Raw genomic sequence first — 26,268 nt, 5'->3', positions numbered from 1 at the left:
CAGGACCAGCATTGTGGCCCTGAGCACAGCTTTACCCACTATCTCCAGGACCCAGGAAGCGCCTTGGAGCTTATACAAGCTGCTTCTTGTGGACATGACTTTCCTGTACCACAAGCTCCCCTGCTTGCTTCAGGGGCCACTTTACATCATTCCTCCCAGACCTGCTCGTGCCTGCGTCACTCATCCGCCCTCTCTCCCCGTCCTCGTTTCACACCCACTCCTCCATTTCCTTCCATGACACCTCGCTGCCACCCTTTTTTTGCAGCACCATCTGTCTAGGACAGCCTCGCGTGTGTTCTTCTCATCAAAATTATTCCCAGGAAGCAAGTGCAGGATTTTAGCAAATCTAAAAGCCAAAAATCAAGCTAAGGATAAAAAGAAATGATTCTTCCTTTCTGGCTGCCCCCTATTCAAGGGTTCCACCTGACATCCACTTCTAATGCGCTGCCAGAGGACCCTTTCCTCTCATCCGCTGGATATATTTCACTCCCCGAGCCAGTTACTCCTCAGGTGTCTTTCACACAGGGCCTTCCACGCCAGATCCCAACCTGCTGCCTTTGTGCTACAGAGCGGCACCAGTTCAGGAAGAACAAGCTCGGAAGCTGCAGGATAGGAGGAAAGCAGCAGGGAGGGCTTTGATATTGGAGGCAACTCGTTTGAATTCCTGCCAGCATGCTCCAAATGTTTCCAATGATGAGGGAGAAAAAGGAAAAAAAGAAAAAAAAAAAAAGGAAAAAAAAAAAAGATAAATATTCTGCATGCCAGATCCATAGCCAGTGCAAGTCAGCACAGCTCTGCTGCCATCTGGCTGGCTTCACCCACAAATCCCCGTCCCCTTCCATGGGGAAAGTCCTTCAAAGGACAGACCCCCAGGACACCTATCCCAAATGGCTAACAAAAAAGATCCAAGTCACATAAAAAAAAATCAATCTTTGGTTATAGTACTGCAAAGCCAACTTGCACCGGCCGAGGATTTGCTAACGCAAGCTTAAAGATACAAAGACAAGCCTCAAGAAAGGGAATTTCAGAAGTAAAAAAAATGAAGCTGAGTTACAGCCAGCTTCTGAATTCCCTCAGAGCCCTTTACTTAGGCAGCTTTCCAGTTAGTGTCAATGGAAGTTTTGCCTGAGTAGCAACCAAGTAAAAATAGACTCAGAATATCAGGATTTGACCCAGAGCCTTTAATATACAGAAATAGAAAGACACACACACAAACGCGCAAAGAGGGTAAACCTCAGGAGTGATAATGAGCTTTGATTTTTCATCAGCCACAAAAATGTCAACTATGCTCCCAGTACATTCCACAACAGAACAATATTTATATTTGATCTCTGCAATGGTTTCACGCTGCACGTTACATAAGCCGCTGATTCCCCATACAGTAATGGAAACAGACGGCACTTGCCACGGTTTATTTTTTGCATCAGGCATTCTTTGGCAGATACTCATGGGAAACAATATGGCAGGGGAATGGCATTAGACTTCCCCTGTGCAAACGCCAGGAAGGCTGTGAACAAGCAGTACAGGACTTTTGCTCTTTTTTTGGAACTGTTGCAAGAGCTAATGGGTCGTTTTGTCCCCTTTGCATACTTAGAAGGACTCGTGTTATGAGAGCAGATCCACTAACAGAACAAATTTGGCCCCAGTGCCCAGGAAACAACAGTCCCAACAGTGAGCTCCCCTGCTTTTCCAAGGCAGGAGGCCACCAAAGCCTGTCACTGCTCCTGCTACCTGTGCGATGGGATTCAAACAATCTGCAGGGAAAAGTCACCCTTCCCACCAGCACCGCTATTTCCTCAGGATCTGTGCCAGAAAAGCACCATGCTGCACAGCAGGAGCTCAAAGCTGGGGTTCAGTCCTTAGCTGAGCCTAGGCCCTGAAATAAATTAACTCTCATATTAGTCTGCCTTGTAATGTTATTAAAGAGGACCAAACAGTTAGTATCAACAGCAGCACTAACTACTCAGTGACATATTGCTGCACAGCCTGCCTGAGTCCATCTACCAGCACACTGTGGTCATATACATGCAAGACTACAGAAGAAAACTTGGATCTGGAGTTGAAATGCCATTACCAGCCTGGTGTCAGCCTTGGTTTTTGACCCATGACAGCGGAATGGGATGTGGAATTATAGAGCAGCTTTGCTCAGGCTTAGCTTTGTTTGTATGTGTGCTTCAGGTTGAGGTTTGGACAAGTTCTTTTTTTCCTACTGGTAGATATCCTTAGGGGGAGAAAGCTCAACTATAAAGGACTTGGTGGAAGCTGTAGCATTGTGCTGTCCGTAGGTTCTTCAAACCCTTTGGAAACAGGCTGAAAGAAAAGAAGCCACCTAGGTCCTCCCTCCCACACCAAAGCAGTACCACCTCAGCCAGTTTAAAAGCATCCTGCCAGATCTGCACAGTGGGTACTGGATGTCCTGAGTACCACTGGCAGCACCATGGGCCTGGGAGCACTCATAGTTTGACAGGCTGGGCCCAAAGCTCGTGATAACACAGACCAGCACCGCTCCCTGCATCCCACCCCACACCTGCACAGCGCTGAGAGCCCTGCAGAGGGCTTGGCATCCAGGGGACCCTGTGCTCCGGAATTCTCAAGTCCTGCCCAACACTGCCAGTTCAGCTGATTCTGCAAGAGGGTCAGTGGAAAAACCGTGACAGAACAGCTAGGAGCATGCCCCTTGATGAGCTAGCAAGAGCTGGAAGTAGTCCTTGCATGTTTTATTGCCAGGGATCAGAAGACAGCAATGGGCTTTAAATCTGCCTCTTCTCTCCAAGCCATGGTAAGCTGTTTTTCTTGCTGCATAATTGCCTATGAACGCTGATGGAATGTAATGGCTGGAGTACTAGCATATCTTCTGCTCCCAGCAACCATGCACGATTATTTTTTGCATCCTTGCTGGAAAGAACAGAGCAGACTGTACTCCAGGACTTTGTCACCTTAGGACATATGATAAACATTCGCATGTGTCACACTCAGACTTACGCCAGCCTATTAGCAGTGCAGGAATAGTAAAGGCACCAAGAGATGAGCTGCATTTCCACAACCCTCCAGCTGTCAGAAGCACAGACTGACAGAAATAAAGCTGCACAGGGGAGACAGGCCAAACCAGAAATAATCCATCATGTGCCACAGTTCCCAGATTCCTCAGGATCTTTTCCGAGGGATCTGATGTCAGGCGTTGAACATGTCAGTACGACTTGCACTTTGGTGATTTTCCATCTGCGGCTGCTGTTTCTGATATTACACGCAGGGTTACCACTGACACGTATCACTTCACGAACAGCTGGAGGAGCAGTGGCCAGCCTTCTTTTGCATACTGAAGATCCTGGGCAGCCAAAGCCCACAAGACACACCATGAATTCTGCAAGCCTGGGAATACGCCACACAGGCAAGGAAAGCAGCTCCACCGGGGTCTCACTGCTCTAACACGTGTTGGCAGTGGGCTGTGCATGCAGTGACAGCAAATTCAGCCCCCTCCTGGTTTACTTCCAGGTAGATCTAAAGTCCCCAGAGTCCCACAGGCCCCACTGCTGGTTATGGGGCACAGCAAGTGCATGAGGAGTTATACTCAAGAGGCAGCTCTGGTCCACAGCCACACAACTACCTTATGAAATAGCAAGGGATTAGTGAGGACAGTGAAGAAAGCAGCCAGAAAAGCAACTCTAGCTCCATAGACCAACTGCAACAACCGGGCCATTTGTGTAGGGGAGAGTCGCTCAGAGTTTTCAATACCTAGTTTGGCCAGCAAAATTATAACCCTTGGAGAAAGAATTAGCAGAATGTCCAAAGGATAAGGGCGTCCATCACACTAGCCACATTTAATAGCATGGCAACCAGAGTCTTGCATGGACTGACCCTACTCCTGCTTTCTCTCTCTGTCCCCAGTCTCGCTGCACAGTAGCAAATTCTCCTGGAGGATTCTCCTTCAGTAGCAATTTTTGGAAGCAACAAAAAGTGGAAACTAACGCAGGTTCCTCCATCAGTAAACAGTAGAGACAACACTTCTCTTCTGCCCCAAACTTGGTCATTGGTCTTGTCCTGCTGATTCATTTTAAGGCAGATGCCAGATTCCTACAGATTTACCATGGCACTACTGCTGCCAGACAGTCCTGGCCAGGTGTAGAAAATGGGAAGGAACCTGGAGCACACCCCTGCTCTGCAGACACAAGTCAACAAAATAGTGCCACAGAAACTGAACTCTGGATCACTCTTAATCCAAGCATGTGCATTTCTTCATCGCTCTCGCACTCACTCTTCATCACCATTTCTATCTATTCATAACCATGTTAGACATTTATACTAGTTACAAGGAGAAAAGGATTCACATGAAGGAGTTGGTTAAAAGTTAACCGAGTTGCTACAGATAAGATTATTTTGGAAAGCAGCACGTCATCAGGAAATAATAGTGCTAATGAGGAGCCAGCTTCATCTTGTTTCTGTTTGCTGTATCGCTGGAGCTGCAAAGCCACAAGAATTAGAGATGAAAAGATGCAACTGTTCCATGTTCAGAAGTAAAATACGCAAAGTCAGCTGAGTAGCCACTGAACAATACTCTAAACAAGAAGTTAAAAGGTATCCAACAAATGCCAACTGACTGAGGAAAACACAGTCACATTTCTTGGCCACGTGTCCCAGCTGAACTTTCTGTTCCCTCCTGTCATTTAATCCCAGCTTTTCCAAAGGAATCAAAGGGTGCTTCAAAGGAGACTGCCCACCAGAGTGCCCAGAAGCTGCACAGCGCTCCTGTTCCGAATTCAATACCTCCCGAGCTACTGCCTTTCATTCCATCAAAAGGGTCTTATGGGCATATTTTAGGTGCTAAGCAATCCTTTGCAACATTCACAGCAGCAGTAAAGTTCGCTGCTTCTCCACTTCTTGCCTTTATCCAGGGAACTTTTTTTTTTTTTTTTTTAAATGTTCTCTGATTTCAGTGGTTTTCCTTCCCCTGTCCACTCTGTTGCTGATGTTTAGCGATCTTCTGCAAAGTCATGCTGCCCTTCTCTGTTGATTTTTCCCATTTTCAGGTCAAGCTACTTTCCTACCATCCTCCTCCTCCCCCCAAGCTTTATATGCTTCTTTTCTGTGTTCTCATTCACTTGTTGCAAGCAACTTCCTCTAATCCACCAGATTCAATGGGCAGATTCCTGCATGGGGCTGTCCTCAGATCTCTCCCTGCTCAAGTGTGCTGCTTGTTCTCACAAAGAGAATTAGGTCATCTGATAGCCAGGGTACAGAACAAATACTGCAGCAACAGCTCTTACAGCAGCACAGAACCACGGGCTGCTCAGCAATCCAGTTTAGCATGACCCGGTTTTGAGTCACTAACTATAACACCAGCGTTCTGAAAAGCAGGGGCTTGGCTTAAAAAAGGAAAAAAAAAAAAAAAAAAAAAAGCCTGCATATATACAAAGCTCCATGCAAGGCTATATGGCTGAAGTGCTCACGCAGCCAAAGAGTAGAGAAAAAAGGGCATTTGTGAAGAATAACACGCAAAATTGCAACTGCTGGCACTGACTTCAAGTCATAATGCTGCTGTGCACCACCTGAGATCAGGCACACCTTGCAATATGACAACAAAAATACAACTGCTCTAGACTAGGGTAGCCAAGTCACGGTGTGTGGATCACCAGTGGCTTGTGCAGCCCAGTTCCATCACCGTCAGCTACTTGCTGCGATCACTGGTGTCAAAAGGAAAATGTTTGTGGAAGCCTGAACCAGACTGGTATAAATTGGTGTGGACTAGCCATAGGTGCCACACTCCTCAGCAAGCAGGAGGAGGTTTCTGCAAGATAAAACAGCGTCCTGTATTTGAGAGAGTTATCTCATCAGTGCCTCACCTGCTAGCAGAATGAAGGTGACAGCAGGGCCATGACTACAGCAGGACCATTGTTATAGATGTTATTCAGCTTTTTCTGAAACAGTTCTCACACTTCCAACCATAAGAACCGCAGTTTTCTCTGGGCCCTGCAGCAGAAAGCTGCCTCTCTCCCTGCCTCGATACCTCTCCCCTAGCAGTGCCATGTGAGAGCAGGACAGGTCCATTTATTGTCCCCTGTGCCACAAGCCAACAGAGATGGTCACAGAAACACAGCCTCCCAGTAAAAGTAAATAGTAGCAGGCTACTCTGTCTGGAGGTGGTTTGGGAAACAATTCTTTTACCTCACAGGAAACCCAAACACCCTCTGAATCAGCCCAACTTACTATTGCTAATTCCCAGCTTTGACAAAGGAGCTGAGGTTCACGTTTCTGATCAAGTCAAACAACAATTTGATTTTTCATAGTGACTCACTTGGACCAAGCAGGGGATCCCAGAGGAGAATCCAGGCATGGAGATCCCATAACACCAACATCCTTCCTTTTTTTTTTTTTCTTCCTTTTTTTAAATAAAGCAACTTTATTTAACTTTCTCCTGCCCAAACCTTTCTCCTTTTAAATAAAACTTTTCAGCAGCCTAATTCCAAAACCAACTCCTTTCTCCGTCTCTTACAGGGCCCTTTTGAAAATCTTGGACTTGCCAACATTAGGGATTAGACTGTACATGGCTGTCCTAGCACAGAACAGAGAGAACATCATGTAATTTCCATTTTTCTCCCGGTTGTGCTCTTTCAAAGCCTCACACTACTTACGGTTTCCACGCCACATATTCTTCTGTCCGTTGCCATGGCACAGCCACTGGTTTGTCATTAATATTGTGGGTAACTTCAGATCCTTGACCTCAGGGCTTTCAGAGCTTTTCATGGTGTATTTTCCTCTTGATTGAATTGCTCTGCATTCCCAAGCACAGCTAAAACAAAAATAAAACACTGCTGCTTTTGAATGGGGAAAATTCATTTCACGAAGACAGGCTAGAAAAGGCTGGAGACCCATTGAAGAACAGCAGATTAAAAGGAAAACAGCCATTCTCTGCAGACGTAGTGACCATGGCATGGATTTAGATTTACCTACAGCATCTGAATCGAACCATGGTCCATGCATGAACTCAATATCTAGTGCAGTTCTGACTAATTTAAATATGTCACTCTGCTACCAGAGGACCTCAAATTATTTTATAAATTCCTATCCGTGATTTTTCCCAACAGTTTTGAGAAGCGTGGTGTTACTGTTCACAGACTGCAGATGGGAAGACTGAGGTACAGAGTTGGTAAGTTACCCCACACCTAAACCACGGATGTAGCTCACAGCTTTCCACGCGATTGTCCTACCTTGATTTGGGTTCTTGCCTTAGAGGGCTCCAGCTGTATTTCCACATCTAGGGGTACGTTATTTGTACAACACATCTGTGCAAATGCTTTTATGCCTATGATTTTTACTCAGGGGGATTATTACCAAGATGTCAATTGGTAAATGAAATGCTGTCATTCTTTATGTTCAAACCTTGGATTTACTGAGAGCAGAAATTTATCTTCACTAATTTTAATGCTAGTGATAATTCTTATTTCAGAAAGCAGTCCATTTCTGAAGTGTGTTAGAAATCAATTAGTTCACATGTACCAGACTGACTCTGTGGTATCCCTGCTCAACAGAACTACAGTTTTGGTGGTAGTTGTTGTGTTTTGTGCTTTTTTTTTTTTTTTTGTGGTCTGAAGAAAAGTAACAGCCATTACCATGGAAAACATGGTAATTGTCACACCAGCGGTCAATTGCCAAAGCTAAACTACCCTTCAAAACCTCAAAAACAGGTTTTAAGAACTGCATATACTTAAAGATGCTGCTTTCATATGAGTTTTTCCTGCTAAATGAACTTCCAGAAACATGAATTTGACAACTTTTTCACATTTCTGAGGATCAAACCTTGCTGCCCAGTCTGGTAGTATTATTTTCGGTGAGAGGTCCTTCTGGATATAAAAACCCCAAGGGAACAGCATCAGTCATTTTCCTTCTTTTTACAAATAATACCTTACAGAAAAAGCGATCTATCAAAAGGGAAAAATGCATCTACCACCTACTTCAGGAGGATGCTTCAGAAGCTGCAAACAAAACTCCTGAATCTACACGTGACAGTCACTGCACACATCAGGCGGGCAGTTCTGTCCGCATACACACACTTAAAATGCCTAATAGCAGGACTGAAGATGACAAGAACCACTTGATTATTTCTGAATCAATACAAACACCTGTCTGGAAAAACAAAGAGCATCAAACAGACGCTAAGATGCAAAGCCTGAGGGCTTTTCAGCTGACGCTGGCAGATAAAAGAATAAAAGTGGCATGAATGTACATCCTTCCTCCGCAGATCTGGGGCCTGTTTGAGCTCCTGGTGCTACTGAAGTGATTGTAGGATCGCTCTCAATTCAATTGTGCCTTCCCTAGCCCCCCCAACCAGAGCCAAGAAAGCCCTGTGCTGAGGAAGGAGCGTAGCCATACCATGCAGACTTTAAGGACAAAACCCTCTCCCTGCTGCGGACATGTCCCTCTTGCCAAACGCTGAAAGTAAAGCCAATCCCACAACTTCTTCCCAGCAGAATAAGGACCCCCTTTACGATTTGCTCAGTCAAGAGGACACTCCAGCTGGCTTTGCTCCCTCGAGAGGCCTTTGCTTCTGTAAATCTGCTTTGCTAGGCCAGCTACATCAGAGCCGCTCTTTTACTACTGCAGAGAGGGCAAGTTTGCTGTACTATCCCCCAGGCAGCCCGTTTGAAAGCCCTTCATTGGGAAGGCCAGTCACATCCCACTTCAGACAAAAACGCTGCCTTACAAACAGCCTTTTTCCTCAGATCCCCAGCTGGAAAAAGGGGGAAGAAAAAAAAAAAAAAAGTGCTGTGAAATCCCATAGCTCCTCAGGGAAAAGCATCTCTCTGTATGTCAGCACACTATAGGCTTGTAGAAAGGTTGTACCTGATGTGTATTGTCATAAAAACCATATAGGAGCACAACAGAAATAAGGGGAAATGCCGGAGGTCCCTTCCTGGGCTAAATCCTTTGAGATGCTGAATGCTACCAGCTCCTTACGGATAAGGCACTGAGAAACCTATGATCACAGTTTAGTTTTCCTCACATTATCAGCCCCACACAGCCATTCACAATGTTCTCCATGGATCTGGGTACTGTCCTACTGCTTCCCAAACCTGAGTTCCTTTCCAACCCATTTATGAAGAGAATAATTCTGCTAGTAGGATCTCTGTCTGTGTATAGCAAAAAGCCATATCCATTCCTGTACAGTGTATCATGCCAGATTAGCCTGATATTTTCTGCTCTAACTCAGACTCAAAGGATCTGTACTATGCTTAAAAAGAGGAAATTGCAGTATACCTACTGAAAACAGGCTGCCTGGTCTTTTCCAGGCCCAAATCCACCCCAGCTTACAGCCTGAGTGATCATGAAGTACACGGGGGCTTTCTGCAGTACTCAAGCTGTGTCAGTGTGCAGAACAGAGACCTGACACCCCTGAGTCCAACTGAGAACAGGCCTGGACCCAAACCTTCTTTTACTGTACTGACACACCTCAGCAGCCTCATCGTTTGCCTTTTCAACGTACTGACCCGATTATAAGGGATGAATGGAACTGATAGCATCACACGGAACAGTCACTGCAGTAGCCACTTCACGCCTTCAGGAAGCTGTTTTTCTATCCAAGGTTATTTGCGGCCCTTAAATATAAACAAATGTGAACCTAACGTATTTCATTTCCATATTGCTCACAATTCTGCTACCACCTCTGCACCAGAGGGGTCAGGATTCAGCACGGACATAGAACTGCATCTCCTTATCACAGAGGAAAGAGATTAATGAGCTTTGGAACACAATTTTTCACTTGGAAGCATTTCATTAGGCAAGCTTTCTCCCACATGGAGAACATGATGCTAGAACGGAAATAGCTTAACCCATTTTATAAATTGGCATGAGTCAAGGTAAACAGCAGGCACGGAACAGATTCCAGTCACAGTGTTTCATGCTTCACTTACTGGATGATGATATAATTTTACCACTGTTGATTAACTAATTTTGTTAGCATCTACAGTAGTCATCTATGAGTGCCTTGAGATCTACAATTATTTCTCTACCAAAGCTATGACCTATTTATACATCATCCAATTATCTAAAATAGTGACAATAAAAACAACACCTGGTAGATATGCTGCAACACTGAAAGCCAAGAAATAGGAGTTCTGTCCCAGCTCTGTTACTCACTTGCTGTTTGACTGTGGACAATTCACTCAGAACATAGTTTCCTCATATCCGCTACTTTGGGGAGTCCTGTTTCAGACATCTGACATTAAAAAAAAAAACGCACAGAAAAGCCTTCAGTTCCTCCAAATGATCCCTTAAATGCAACAGTCCTAACAGTCAAACACATAACAAGCCTTTAAATATTTAATCAGATAGCACAAACCTCACGCACCAGCTGACTCCTGCTGGATGCTTCCCCAAAAAGAGGCTCCAAACACATGCATTCCAGATCCCTCTCTCCCAATCCATCATCCTGTGCATGAAAAGCACTCTGATAACCACCCTGCCGTATTGGCTATGTGGAGTCAATAGCAGAGGCCACAGCTTTGCAATGCTTGGGGTTGGGGCCACATAACAGCCCCCCAAAACCCATGCTCAGATGCATCTGTATGGTGAAGAATGCCACGACGTGCTGCTACGTCACAGCATGGGGGAAAAAGAGCTCTGCAAAATGAGGACAACCAGTACATGTGGCCACCTACCCCAGATTCTGTGAGATCTTATGAATATAGATTTTTTTTTCCTTTACAGAAAGAGCTGCACAACTCTCTATTCTTACACTGTTCCCTAACATAACAGAGCAAGACGCAATGTTTTCACAAGTTCTTTTTATTCCTGCAGCCTGGTTAAAAGGATACAGCGTTCCACTAACAGCTATGTACCCTGGACAGCTGGTTAAAAGCACAACTTTGTGCTGCAGCAGCAACAAGGTGGATCCTTTATACAGTGGCACCTACCCATGATATAACATTCAAGCATGCAAAATGAAACCAGCTGAGTTCTGCACAAAGCTTTTGTGTGTGTCTGATGGGCTCTGAGAATCTTTTGTCACAACTCAGAGTGCTGTCCCCAGAGAGGGACAATTTTTTCCTTTCCCTCAACTCTGTTTTATGGTTTTCTTCTAATTTTACAACACAGCCTGTGACAGCTGGTCACACGGTGTGTCTGGGTTGAATAAAGCCCAGGGACCCTTTGCCAAGCCTCTACGCAATGTGCTGAGCTTAATGAAATGTGTCAGCTCTACTGTGAATCGTGCATTCATGGAACTGAATGAATCTGAATTTTCAAGGAAAACTTAAGGGATAGAAAACTGCACACAGCAAACCCCAGGGACAGGAGTGGGAAGAGGGGGGGGGGGAATACCAGTGAAACACACAGCAGCTCTCCTAACAGCAAAATAGATCCATACAGATGGAATTCAATCAATCACTTTGAGTAATAATTTAAAATGATCAGTCACCTCTGAGGCTCAGGGGAGAATGAGTTCAATGGCTGATTTAAATGCCAGGTGCCAGCAGACTAGGTTATAGTGCAGCCTCACCACCTACATCCAACAATTCCAAGCAAAATCACATCATTTTTGTACCTTTCTCTCCCAGTCATATAATAGGAACTAAACGTTTCCTTCTGGCTCAGTTTGCTTCTCTTCTCTTGTCTATAGAGGTTACCTGCCCAGAAGAGCACTGATTATTCCTGAGTAGAGTGGCCTATCAGTACAAGAGTGTCCCCATCCTACCTGGTACTCGAAGCTTTTATCACACGTGGGACAGGTTAGCCAATCTGTATGGCTCCTCCACATGGTGAACGTCCTAAGGTACACAAAGCAAAGTGCACATTAAAAAGGCCAGACCTTGTTTTTTTCCTCCCTCCCACACTACAGAGCAAAGAGAACCCTGATGAACGTGAAAAATGCAATTTTAACAACAAAAAAGATTTTCTAGATTTTTTTTTCCTGGATCGTATCAATCTGTGAAACTCAGTCTCATTGCACTTCCCCTCCTTGTAGTTTCTTGCTAGTAGTCAGTCAATCAGTAAATAAATTAACATTATGCTTCCACTGGACACAAGGAAATGTAAGTGTTCATCATCCTTGAAAATCATGCAGCACATGTCCCAGGAATTTTTGTGACATATGAGAGCCACAGGAGGAATGGGTATATTTTTACCCAAATTGCTGTAAAGAAATTTCTCTGTTTTCTTTTTCCTAGTGTTCCCAGTTACCTGTCAGCTGAACTGCACTGAATCTAGACCTGGCTGTATCACCCCTGAGCAATCTGCTACAAAATAGGGAAAATCACAGCAGGCCACCTGATGCTGATGGTTGGGCCCCACTGCAGTTTGCTGTCAAAGTCAGTTTGACATCTCTGTATCAGACAAGAAGCTATTTGACCTCGCCACGTGAGTTTAACTGGGAAAACAGCAAACAACACCTGCTCAAACATTGTAAAACAGGAGAACGGATGCCAAAACATAGATGTCCTATGGGGTAAGGGTTAACAGTCAAATACTTTTAACAAAGTCCCAGATGTGTGAGCATTGCTGTCAGTTTTCTACCTCTCACCAGCAATTTTTACTTCAGATGTGCTTCACTAGGGAATTAAGCCTTAAAATATCCTTACAAGATAAAAAGAGGTTATTATTCTCTTCTATATTAAGGAAAAGGGGAGGTTAAATGACTCCTGCAAAACTTACACCTGCGTTGGGACCAGAAATAAAACCCCAGCTATCCTTCCTCCACTCCTTGGCTTTAGCCCAAGGTAACATTTTCCCACCTCCTAACACCAGCCCTGCAGAAATATGCTGGAGAAGAAAATCCTCCCCTGCAACCAAGAGCCCCAGCGGCTGGAAACATGGCTCTGAGCTGTGCCAACCTGCCACATGCACTAACTGCTGAAAAGAGTGACAGCCATTTGAGAAGCCCACTTTTGAACATGGCCCAGCACCCACCACTCCATCTCCAGCTGCCTCCTTTTTGCCCCTGAACCAGCAGCACCATCCTCCTTGACCCTGAACTCTCCTTCTTCTCCACATCTGTTGCTTGCAAATCTTCCTGTCACCACCTCCTTTTTTAAACACTAAGTCCTTGACCGCATCACCATTCCATCAGGCCACAACTGCTTCTTGCCACAGAGGATGGTGAAGTCTCCTATTCATGGATCTTCCCCAGCTGCCCACAGCACCGACCTCTCCAGTGCAATTCCCCAGCTTTTCACCCCACGTAGTATGTGTGGAGATGAGGGCCAGCCCCATCCTTGTTGGAGCAGGCATGCAGCTTCAGCTGCAACAGCAACTGGAGATCCCAGAAGCTGTAGGATGGAGTCTAGTGCAGTGCTGGTGGGATCCAGGTTTCCCAGCCCCCTGATTTCTCTCCAAGACAGGCCTTGCCTGCAAAACCGTATCTCCACCCCATTATTTCCAGGATCCAGTTCAAAAGAACCTTTTGGATTTTCTACTCATTTCTCTCTTCCCTTCCCCTGTTTCCAGTTCCTTTGTCATGATTGTAAACATACTCCTTGTGCAAGACCCTTCCATTGTCTCGAAATCCACAAGGTCTTCCTCTCACCTCCTGCTAATGAGTTTGTGAATATCCAAACATATTCTATGTAGTTTTAATCAAAGTTTTATGTAATTACCAAAATCCATTCTCGACCATGCCATACAGTGCTTTGGAAATGGTATGGGGTCAAGATTTATTGCAGGCCACCACAGTGTACTCTTTGTTGAGCCTAATGAAAGCAGGGTTTACCCAAGAGAAGGAATCCATCTCAGTGTCCTGCATCTCAGCTATAGCAATACTTTTAACTCATGTGCTTGTAGACAAACCAACATGTTATGTTCTAATAACCTGTGCAAGAAATACATTTTTCAAAGTCTCAACTCACCTTTCTTCAGCATTTTTGGCTGGAAGGGGCTAAGTGAGGTGACGGAGCTCTGAATCCCACATCTTGTTCTGGAAGTGCCCATAGCGATGGTTGAGTTCTGAACATGTAGAAGTGTTTTTAATTACTAAGGGGAAAAAAATGAAGTCAAAGCAGAGACAGCTGCCAGAGCTTCCACAGGACTGACTACATTCACAAATCTTGTAATCTTTTTATGTTCATTATGAGAATGCTACAAAAAAAAAAAAAGGGCAATCACATCTTGGCCAACAAATTAAATGCTTATTCAGAGATTAATTCACATCATCTGTACTCCATTAGATGTTCTCTTTTGCCAGGGAATATAATGCAATATTTTCAGGGGGAATAGTTGCTGCTGTTGCCAAGAGCTTGCAATTTACTGGCTTTTGCAGCATTGACATGGGAGTCACAGAGCTATGGGCACAGCTAGAGTACATAATGGAGCAACATACAGTATGAGACATACGGAGTAAATCTGCTTCATTCTGGTGTTAAAAGGTAATGATTATGACTGCAATGCAGCCAAGTGACAGGGGGAAACAAATTCATAAACTGATAAAAGCATATCCTTGTATCAGAAAGGGAACAATTTGTTGCTGCTGGGTTTGGGTCTTTCTTTGTCCCCAGTCTACAAATACATTGAGATTTCATTTCAAGATCAGAAGATAAAGCTGAGGGAAGTATAACTTTTAACTTTGGTGTGTCTAACCTAAAACATCATAACAGGGCAACCTTTCCAAGAATAAATGCATAACATTGCATAAGGCAGATCCCCAGAATAATTTTTTTAAAAAGCTTCCCTAATCAATTTGTGATTCTTCTTGGAATACACAGTGCCAGAAAACAGTTCTACTATCCTGCCTATTCTTACATTTGCTAAATATTAAGATATTACCTTCTGTTTTTGAGCAGAACCTCAAAATGGAAGATCACTTTGGGATAATATGCTATGTATAGATAATAAGCTAGAACACATTATTTATAGTAAGTATCCAAGTACACCATCAAATATGAGGGACTAAATTCTCATGCTTCCCTGAATAGACCTGTTTATGTGGAAGTTAGCACTACTTTGAGAAGAAAACTGGACCAGAAACCTTCAGAGGTCTCCTCTACCCATAGTTATCTATGAGTCTATGAAAATGGTACACAACTGCTCCTTTCTCCATCTGTGTCAGACACAAAGTACTGTAAGATAGGAACCCCTGTGGTATCAGTAACACATTAACCAGGTGCAGAGCGTTTTGTTGATAGTGAAGGACAATGCTATTGGGGTTGCATCGTTTGAATGAAGTCCCAGGGCTTTTGGGACAGGCTATCCACTGATCTGTTCTGCAGCTCTGGCTCCTCATGGACCTAGTACCAAAAGCTGTGGCTACAATAAAAGTACCTGGTAAAAATACCTCTTGGCCTACTCTACACTCCTGCAAATTATTTAGGAAAAATGGGGTTGCATCCCCCAGGTTTTCCAGCCTAGAGATGAAGACAGAAAGAGCAAGGTGACCATTATAGGTATCCTTTGCTGATGTGGAAGAAGTTCCCTTTCCTATTTTACCATCTTCAGGGTCATCCAACAGGCAAGGTGGACCTGAGGAGCCTGCAGATGTAGTATCTTCCTTCATTTGCCTGCTACTCTTTTCCCACAGCCCCAAAGGCCAGCAGTGTACTATCCAGATTTAGGGACTTCATGGGTCCTTATATATTGCATTAGATGAGTGCATATACAAAAGAGTGAGATTCATGAAAACCACCATACTCGGTGCAGAATTCCTTACATTAGCTCATAGGAAATGATAATTATTTAGTTTTTGCCCCTTTGGGGCTGTTAATGCTGAATTTAAATAGCTACAAGGAAAAATTACACAACACATAGGTATTTGCATCTTTTACTGGATTTAGCTCCCAATCCCTTTTCTGTGCCAAACACTACAGGAGACAACATCACAACAAATACCATAAAATAGTGGTTAATTATCCAAAACCCATCTTTTTTTTTTTTTTCCACCCAAAAAGCTCAGAGAGGTAAGTCTAAACACTGACTGCATCGAACTGACAAAAAAAAATAAAGGCAAAAAAGCAAACAGGGCACAACTGAGAGAAAGGGCAGAAAATTCCAGCTTACTGATGAGAGGTATACAGGCTGGTACACTGTACCCCAGATCTAGGTAGATGGTCTTGTTAGCGGAACATGCAGACCCTTCCAGATGTTCTCAGCTATTTCCAATGCTGTATCCACAGTCATTTTAAACCACTGAAGTGCAGAACTAATGGAAAGTTTGTTTGTTTCCTGTAGGATGGTGGTTGGCTATATGTGATCTGGGCTACCTAGTCAGCCTTTTAAATACAGAATAAATAGTTTCTTCCCAAATTTGTTTTGCAGAAAATGTTCCTTTCTGCTAGATACAGGGAGAATTAATCCTTTCTCCCCGCTACAGACTGCTTTGCTTGTTTCTCCCACTGGCCTCTCAGAAGTAAAAGGGGGAGATGCAACTGCTCTGTTTAATGAGCTGCTATTACTCCTATTTTTATTATGATGCCCAATAAATATTAAATTTTTATTTTCCTGAGCTCTTTCCTTCAGGAAATGTCAGCCAAACATAACCCAGCAAAAGCTAGCTTTGTGTTTGCCTTGGCTTCTGGGACTCACCATGGTCCCAGAACAAGGACAGGATGAAATACTGGGGCACACCACCTGGCTTCAAAATTGGGCACTGTCTAGAGCTAGCTTGCACATATTGGGAGCCAAACCTGTATTCTGGGCTATGCCAAGTCTGGCGCTTTTCTGTCATTTTCCCAAGCCTGTGGTAGCCACATCAATACAGAGATTTGAGAAAAGTCTGAGCACATCCAAGGCATTATGCAAATATCCCCTCTTGTGCTCTGCTGCAATACATGTATTGAAATAACTTCGTATAAACTGCATTGTAAAGGCTTTACAAATGTCATCATTTCTGAATTAATTATCAACCAAATGCCAACAATTTCCCTGCCTTAATATACATTAACATAACCCATTAACAATGTCTAGTTGTCAGGCGATGTCAAGAAGAGCGTGTCATGCCTGGTTTGTGAAAAACAACTTGGACACCACGCTCTCTGGTTTTGGCTCATGTATTGTAAATATGAGGACACCCTTCATACTTCTTCAGATGTGCCCCTGATGGAATGGGTTCATACTATAAATCACTCCAACTTTAATTACATGTTTTTCTTTTCTGCATTAAAGATTCCAGAACATGATTCATCCTCTCATCGCTATATTTTGACGTGAATGCAACTCCTCCACAAACAATGGGAGTCACACCAAATTGGGGTACTAAAACAGGCTCTTAGACAACACTGTTTTTACTAAGTCCATCCTCTAAGCAACTTCGACTTTCACTGAGAAGTCCGTGCTGAATTACAAAATTATTCCATTCAGTCCAAAAAAGGTGTTACAGAAAAGTAGGGCCGTGGGCACTGTCCCATCACAAATGCCAGCCCCACACCAGCACTGTGTCCCGCTGACGGATTGGGTCCATTGACAAGTGCCAACAACTGGACAAGACGAGCAGTTTTCCACTGAAAACCAAGTTAACTCTTTCTTTTCTAGACAGCTCTTAGTTTTGACACTGATGAGAATTAGTATCTGGATATCTCATATCTGCTTTTCTCTATAGACCGAGCACCTTTGGAGGACTACGGCTCCCAGCACACTAAAATCTTCTCTCTCATAGGCGAGTTTTGGCCTCGATGTGCTGTGGGATAAAGTTCTATTCTTTGCTGCCAGTGAGCATATGTTCTTGCACTGATTCCATCAGTAAACAAGTACTCTTTAAAAGCCCGAAGAGCTACCTGATTTTCTTTACTTTTTGACAGAATTAGGCACTGCAGCAGTTAAAATTCATATGCTTTTTGCAGACCCTCCAATAAAGCCAGTGAGAGAGAATCACTGCAATGCCTCTGTGAGAGCATTTCTCTTGCTCCAATACCTTGGTGTACTGACAATTAATTCAGGTTAGCTGTCTTCTGCTCAGGAAGCTTGTAAGATATTGGCATGAAGGACTGTAAACTGTTGTGCTGTCCTACAGATGTACTAAGGGTGGATTCCTTGAGACTGTACTAAACCCACACATAAAACCACACAAACTTTGAACTGGGCACAAATGCTTTCCTAGCCCAAGATTTTCTGCCATGAATGCAACTTGTAAGTGAGGAGGGTTTTAAAAAATGTGTCCCCAGCCAGTATTTTCAAGGGATGAAGAAAATTAAGATTTGATCTTGTGGGCTTGATTTTCCAGTATCTGTTGTTAAAGCAACCCATTCCTACAAAAGCAGTGACTGTTAAAATCAGGATACATTCACTACACCCATAATTTCCAGGATATACAAGCGTAATCTGCTAACCCTCTGTTTGTCCCTAAATTAATCAGGGTAACAAAATAGATAGTGATATGATAACAAAATGGATGTGACTGCACACACTGTCTTTTCCAAGGCACTCAGCAGTTTCTTGGCCCTATCATTCACTGCTCTATGGGCAGCCCCTTTTCTGAGCTACTTTCTGAAGCCTGTTTCACTAATTTACCTTGTCTTCTTGCAGTTCTCTGAAAGCCACTCAGATCTGTGCACTTCAAGAAATCTAACTCAGGTCAGGGGTTGAGGGTCTTTTCTGGATCTTTCTGAGTATATGGCACAGTGTCTCTGTATATTATAGCACTAGACCAAAAAGCTTTTGGTTTAGTAACTCCTTCCTAAAGGAAGAAATCTCCAGTTTTGTGACACCAGACTGCTTTTACCATATACCATTTTTAAAAGGAGAAATGTTTTAATTGGCACAATACTGACATGAAACATGCTGGGACTTTGGAAGAAATATGTAGGGAGAGAAAAGAAGAGAGGAAAAACAAATCTCATTCCTCTAGCAGGTTACTTCACAAGCAGTCAGCTTTCTGTAGCTGCTCAGGACCCTGGCAGGCTGGGAGCTGTTCTAGGGGAGAAAAGCGGATGCTGAGACCAGCATGCAAAATGCAGTCCCATCACGCAGCAATGCTGTTCATCATTCACATTCCCTTCCCATATGCTTGGTAACACGCACAGACGCTCAAGTTTATTGGACTTAATCAGTGCATTTCTGTTCCTTACACATGCTACCATCACCAGAGACCTTTGGCAGCAGCTGAAGCTCTGAATACAAAATAGTACTGATAATCCTGGGCTCTGCAGTTTTTTTCATGATCAGCTTTGACATGACTTGTTGAACAGGCAAAGAGTCCTGAAACTTTCAAGATGAAAGCAGAAATACAAGAGTAACTGCCCAAGTTCATTTAACACCTCTACCACCGTGACCAGAAATACTTCCCCAGAGAAATGCGGACAGGAGACTAAATATGTAAGCGAAAGACATTGATCCTGAACTGTACTCCCAGCTCTGCCACTGACTTGCTAAGGGACTTTTGGGATATTAAACTGCTGGTTACAATACTTTCCCTGCTGGTAAGTGAACAAAAGGATAGTGAATTTCCTGGGCAAGGCAAAGTTGATATGATCTTGCATACATTTCTGAGACAAGCACTGTATTTGTGTAAAACATTCAATGTGCTAAGCATACATTCATATCTGCCTTCATTTTTGCTAGTGTTGGCAGCTCTGCTATTTATCTCATATGAGAAGCTTCGCATTCCCTTTTTACAGATGCATAAAGTATGCTACACATCATGGGAAGCTGCTCCTAATAAACGTCTGTAAATTCACCTCATTCTTGCTTCAAATTCTTAACCACAGCTCTGTCATGATAACCCCCTAAAACGTAACAATGACCAGGCAAGCTAAAATCTTATTGTGCTATGCCAATACCAGCTATGCCTCCACTACACATGTAGAAGGGAGATGTCTGATCCAGAGCTACACTGCACTCACATGAGCTGGCGTGTTCCTCTGTCACTGTGTAAGATGATGTGGAGAAAGTAATCTAGGTCCAAGTAAGCAGAGAGCGTATTTGAAATAAACCAGAGGAAAAGGTTTTCCACACAACAAACTGAAGGCTTATGACCACATGATAAGAGCTTAAATGGGATTAAACATATTCAGAGAGTCACAATCTATGAAATCTCCATCTCAGGAGATGGCTAACCTGCAGGTCAGCGTTGCTCCAGGGGACAGACCACTCAACACATGCCCTGCTCCCTGATCTCTTCCTTTCAGCCTTCCTTGCCAGTTGCTGTCAAACAGGATGCCAGACTAGATAAATCCAGCAGAATATTCCTTACAGTTGTCGGTGCATTAGTAAGATCTGCTTTATTATACAGTAATATAGCACAGTATCGTGCTATGTTGCTTCTATCACTGTGGCAGCCTTCATGGAGCTGGGTGTCCATGTACACCACCTTGTTACAGCCCTGTGTTTCTTGCTGCCACTTACTCTCTGAAGTATTTTACTTACTGTGTGGGGTATACAAAGTGGGACGCTTGCTTGGTCCTGTGTTTACTGAATATGACGCTGTATAAATATTAGGCACAGGAGATAGTAAGGTAAGCTGTCAGAAAGCCCCCGTGGAGGGAAAACATGGAGACCTGACCTCCAGCCCCCTCGATCCATCACACAAGGTTAGCTGATATGATAAACACCGTAAATAGAAACGACTTGTTCTGAGCAATAGCTGTTAAACCAATAAACAGCGAAAACTTCGGAGAAAAAAACACTGTTTTTCCTCATTTATCAAACAAGACTCTGTATCTTTTTTTTTTTCTCCCCCTTTTTAAACAAGTTCAGTTTGTGAAGATTGAAGAAAAACAAGACGTCCTTTCAAATCCCTTCTCTGGATCAAACCTCATTAGGTTTTGATGTCAATGGTGCATAGAAGGCTGACCGCTGCCAGCAGAAGTATTTGGCAGCCGGGCTGTTACATAATACAATCCTGTCTTTCACAGAAGAGAGATCACTGTGCTGCTAAATGTGCTAAAATTTAACCCGCTGCTTTGCTCCATCCAGCCAAAACAGCTCTGTGCATTTTCCATAGTACTAACCAATGGTTATAAAAAAAAAAAAAAAGTCAACTTTCTGCTTGAAAAATAAAATATCCAAAATACTAAAAACACATATAGATATTTATTTAAGGAAGTACACACTTCCCTTTCCCCACCTCTGACCAAAATCTACTCTGAGAAGGGAGATGTTTGTCCCAAAAAGCAAGAGTAGTATTTTATTTTTATTAAAAAAAAAAAAAAAAAAAAGAATTTGTACAACTCTCAGAAAAAAATTATGCTAAAGAAACAAAGTGTGCTGGTGTTGTTACCCTCAAACTGTGTCACTGCTTCATGGAAACATTTGGACTCATAACTCTGGAAACGTAAAATGTTTTCTAAGGCTGTTTACAGTAAGCTTGAGTTTTCAGCTCCCACGAGTAGGAAGAAAGTGTTTAAACTTCAAATTTTTTTTCCAGAATGTGCCTGTGTATCCCATGATGCTAAAAAAATAAAATAAAATACAGCTTTGAGTGGTGTAGATCGGGGCACTTCTGGTCCCACTCATAGTTTTTATTAACATTTGTCAACAAACTGACACAGCAATTTACTGTGCCAGATGCTGACAGGTGATATTCCCACTGAACCTAAGTTTTAAAAACCCAACTATCTTCTCTGAGCCCCCATATAAAACTGTACAGCCACTCCTGGACCAGCCCCAGTAAATATCTTGCGTTCAGCTAATGAACACCCTCCGGTGACACTGATATTAGCACATCTTGGAAAGAGAAATTCCAATTACAGGTCTGACTGAAACTGGAAAAAAGGCCCTCAGGATTTACCTTGACAGAAGACAAATGGAAAGGGCTCAGGAGGCACAGCTCTCCCTGGTCAGCTCAGTCACCAGCAACGATCACCCAGTAAGCCTCTCAGAAGTGGAGAAATACTTCAGGGATGCAAATCCATTAAGTTAAGGGGAACTGGGGGGTACATCAGAGGGATGGGATGTGCACCCAACTCCACACCAAAGACATCTCACATTGTGCTACCAGCCACCTCCCTATACCCTGGCTAACATCAGGCAGACAAAATCCTTCCCCAGAAAGACTCAGTGTCAGCTGTTGCTGCAAGCAGAGGTTAGTGTTACAGGCATCTCCTTACAGAGCATGGGCACAGGCAGCTATAGACATCCTACACATAGTGCATGCCAGAAACAACCATACCCCCTGTCCTGGGATCCTACTACAACGTAGCGTATTTTATTTAACTGATCCTGATGGAGGGAAGGTACTCACCAAGGCAGCTAAGGGCAACAGCTATCCACACACCCCTCTGAAAGGAAAGCCAAAAGACAGCAATTTAAATACGTGGCACTGTCCACTGAAGGAGCCTCTCCACCCGGAAGACCAGAGACCAGCACACCCGAGTCTTAGGGCTCCAGTTCACCTCTGAAGGCAACCCTACCCCAAATGGCCCTGCTTGGCCAACGGGACAAGCAAGGCGCCGTCTCCCAGCAGATGCTGGTCACGGTGGCCTGTGGCACTGCAGCACTCCCATAGTGTCCAGAAAGCTTCTCAGTATGGTCTGAAGATCATTCCTTGGTGCTCCTCCAAACCCCAATTGAGCACATTATGTTTTCAATTGAGCTGCGTGTTTCACGGGTGGCTGCTTTATTTATTGTACGCAGGGAGGAGTGCATGAGGAGAGAAAGTAGGTGGGAAGAGTTATGCAGTTTTAGGAAAACTTAGTTTACTTAGGAATTTATCTTTTGATTCCCCAAATCAGGAATTAATTAGCCCACATTGCTCTCTTTGTTTAGATGTTGCGCATTATGCTTTGCTAGGCAAATAAGGGCCTAGAGCAAGCACTGTATAAACAAGCACTTGTTAATTGCGACTTGGAGCTTGACAGAAAACCTGGGGATATAAACCAGCTTAGAAGAGAGACAAACCAGTCCCAAGCTGCTGAACGGCCATTACACACGCATCCAAAACCCTCTATGCTCCCCTTTCACATACCCTGATCCCCACCGCCATGGTCCCAAGCAGCAGATCCTACGGTGCCAACGTGGCCTCCCCAACGGGAGGCTTTGGGGAGAGGGCAGGCCCTGGGAGCCTGAACCCTGGCGCCTTCTGCCGCCTGCCTGATGCCTCCGAGGGATGACAGCAGAAACCTGGCTGCCACCGCCTGCTGTCACAGCCAGCGAGTTCAGAGGTTTCTCTTGGCTCGCTGGCCCGCTTGCGTAAGCAGGGCGAGGTGGTGTGTGGAGCACGAAGGATGAGAGGCCGGATCCTGCAGCACTAGGGGGCGTGGAGCGTAGCTTAGATGGATTTTACTGGGTGTGAACAGCATGATCAGCAATTTGGAGTCACTATGGGTGCTAGGCTAGGCACATACAGGGACTATACGGAGAGAGCTCGGGTTCTGTGAGCAAGGACATGCAGAAAACTTGATCCAACAACCCTCATGCTAGTTCCCTTCCTGCTTTACTCAAAACCAGCATGGTTCTCCCTCATCTTCAACATTTTACATTGCTTTAAAGGCAGACCCCTTGCACAGGTCCCCATGGGGGCATTATAGGTATTCTGAAAAAACATAATTTCAATGTCATCTGTTATTTGGTTTCCTTACAGTCACGGGCAGGAATCAAACTGCCTTTTCCTTTTCTTTAACGCATAGGCATTTGAGTAGATTGAGAGAAAGCGTGTTTGCTCACACAAGGGACACCAGCCTCCTATGACGTGTCTGTCTTTCAGAAACCACACTGCGTGCCACAATTCGGCACTTTTTCTGCTGAAACCACAATCTCTATCATCATTTTATTATTACAACAACAGCTCATGCTCACTGTTTATAATGATAGGTACTGAACTGTAGTCTTAAAATTGTCCCTTGATACAAATAATCCAGCAGAAGTATAATTGCATATTATTCATGCTTGGATTCTATTAAACTTCCATTATCAGACTAAATCTTCATGACTACACATCTAAAAGGGGAATTAATTCAACTCTACACAATATTTTCTGATGCAGTCTCTACAACCTACATGTACCACACAAGGTTAAAGCATGCTAAAGATTATTCCAAAGTCTTTGGTGTCTAAATTGCTTTAAAATCACTGGATGAAGTGCTTAAAACTCACTGAAATTTAATGTGTTTCCAAAAGATTTTTTCCTTTAATCTCTCTCATTTTCCCTGTGGAAAATTCTTCCTCAGAGTTTTTCTTCTTCCTACTGTGTTGTGACTGGCAGCAACATCCAGGCTTCATATGAGAAGTCTTCATATCACCTCCTTCAAAAGCTATTCAATTCTGTAAGAAACTGCAGCTTTCACAAATAGACAGGTGATTTATTGTACTGTACGTAATGTCCAGAGTCCCTGGGCCAAAGCAAGCAGTATGGTGGGGAGAACAGCCTCAGTACTCTGTCCTCCAAGAACCTGTTATGCACTGTGCAGCCACGGAGTGCAGCCACTACATACTGGTGTAGCCTACCAACGTGCCAGGCCTGAACTTCAAGCTATGCCAAGTAAAACTCTGATCCACTTTTGAAAATCTGCGACCACACAAGAGGGCCCTTCTCATATAAAGCACTGTTTGCTGGCTGAACTCATCAACATCTAAAACCTCTGGTCCACCAACATAGTCCTCACCAAGCCACAAGTCAGAAAAGATGCCTTGTGTTGCATTTAAAAACCATGAAACATCTTCGGGACTCACATGGCAACTTGGCTTCCTTCCTATCTGCAATCAGACATGGGGTTAAACTCAACAGATTTATTTACGCCCTCTGAATTCCCTGTGATTTGGGTTTTGTTGACATTAGCTGAGCGTAAAGTTATCATATCAGCAACATACTTCTATTATTGGCTGGTATTGTGTTTCCAGGTAAACAACTAGAGAGCAGTGACTTGACAAAAGCATTTTTAAAATAGTCTATCATATCATCCAAATACTTCAGAAGCACTTGAATTAAGCACTGATTCATTCATTGCATCCTCAAATTTGGATTCCTTTTCTACACATATCGCCTTATAATTATATAGGCTCTTCTTCTTTCCAGATGGCATGTTCAACAGTGTCCACACTAAAAACAGATAATCAAATATTAATTCATATCTCAGAAATTCTGCTCTGACAGATGGTCTTTAGCTCTATCAGTTCCTTCAAAAATAAGAGATCAGGCTTTTGGCTAGTCCACAGGCACAATAAGTCACAGGCTACTAGTTTCTTGCCCCTCAGGGCAAGGAAACCTTCACAGATTTTCTTCCTCTCCCCCTCCCCGCAAGAAAATCTGACTTAATTCTAATTTTGTGGAAAAAAAAAAAAAAGAAAGAAAAAAAAAATCACATAAAAATGAAGCTTAGTATTCAGAGCTTCACACCAGAGGCAGATTCAAACTGTGCAGAGACAGACATTGCTACATAAATCTTAGGTGGAAAGACTGGTAAAACACTCACTTTGACAAACGTAGCAAGGATCAAAACAAGATCTTTAGAGCTTAAATCACTAGCCACTATAAATCAATTTGGAAGTCCAGTTTCTTTGAGCTGGGCCTGTAACAGTCTGCCTCTAGAGACTGAGCAGAGGATGCTACGCTGCGTGCCCAGCAGATGATGTGCTCCCCATGGCCTGAACCATGGACCGAAGCAGTGCCAGGACCTGGCCTCTCCATCCACGTAGAGAATTCCCCACTCCACCCTCAAAGAGAAAAACATCTCTCTGAAATGATTAGTGCTAAAAATAAATTCAAAATTAAATTAAATAATAATAATATAAAAAAAAGGGTTACCAGGTTGGGACATTTTGTGCTACAATATTACCCAACTAACTACTTTTTTCCGTTTTTTCTTTTTCTTCCCCCACCCCCAAACTTCATTTGGCAAAGCAGCCCATTTCCTAACATGGACCAGGCACCCTGGGTTACTTCAGAGAAGACGTAAACAAGCCAAGTTTTTCAGAATTGCAAATTAGCTACTGAACACGTACATGTAGCATTTGCAGAACAATTTCCCAACACGTACATTTGTAATAAGAGTCTTAATGTCCCTATGGCGTAGAGTGATTTATAACTGAAGCACGTGTGACAGATTCATGTTACCCATCCAAAGAGGCTGTGGTATACACCATACATCAATTCTCAGGCTTGTTTTCTTTTCATTTTCTTTATTAAAGAAATAAAGAAAATGAATCAGGGAATTAAGAAATTCAGCTTGCCAACCTCCCAGATTTTTTCACAGTGGTTTAAATAAATCAAATTGAGATTATAGAGGGCCAAGACCAAGCATAACTATTGCATTAAAGAACACTGTTCTAAATCTGGAGTGACTAACAGGATAGCCTTGTGTCTCGATTTTTTTCTTTGAACTCAAGCTACACATCAGAAGACTTCAAGAAATCAGCAAAAACAGAGAATTGCCTTCCTGAAAATATATAAAGCACCAACTTTTTTTTTTTTTTTTTAACATAACAGTTGGG

General features: G+C 43.4%; 1 protein-coding gene across 1 annotated transcript in view; it reads right to left on the bottom strand.

Moving 5' to 3' along the window:
* The window catches only part of SLC41A3 (solute carrier family 41 member 3), a 66,037-nt gene extending 43,192 nt beyond the window's left edge, over positions 1-22,845 (bottom strand). Inside the window, exon 1 of the mRNA XM_084530701.1 lies at positions 22,808-22,845. The gene's annotated coding sequence lies outside the window, so the exon portion shown is untranslated. The remainder of the gene's footprint in view (positions 1-22,807) is intronic.
* Between the last annotated feature and the right edge of the window lie 3,423 nt (positions 22,846-26,268).

Source organism: Aythya ferina (genome assembly GCF_964211825.1).
Source record: "Aythya ferina genome assembly, chromosome: 10".
NCBI lineage: Eukaryota > Metazoa > Chordata > Aves > Anseriformes > Anatidae > Aythya > Aythya ferina.
This window is presented reverse-complemented; position numbering and strand designations above follow the sequence as displayed.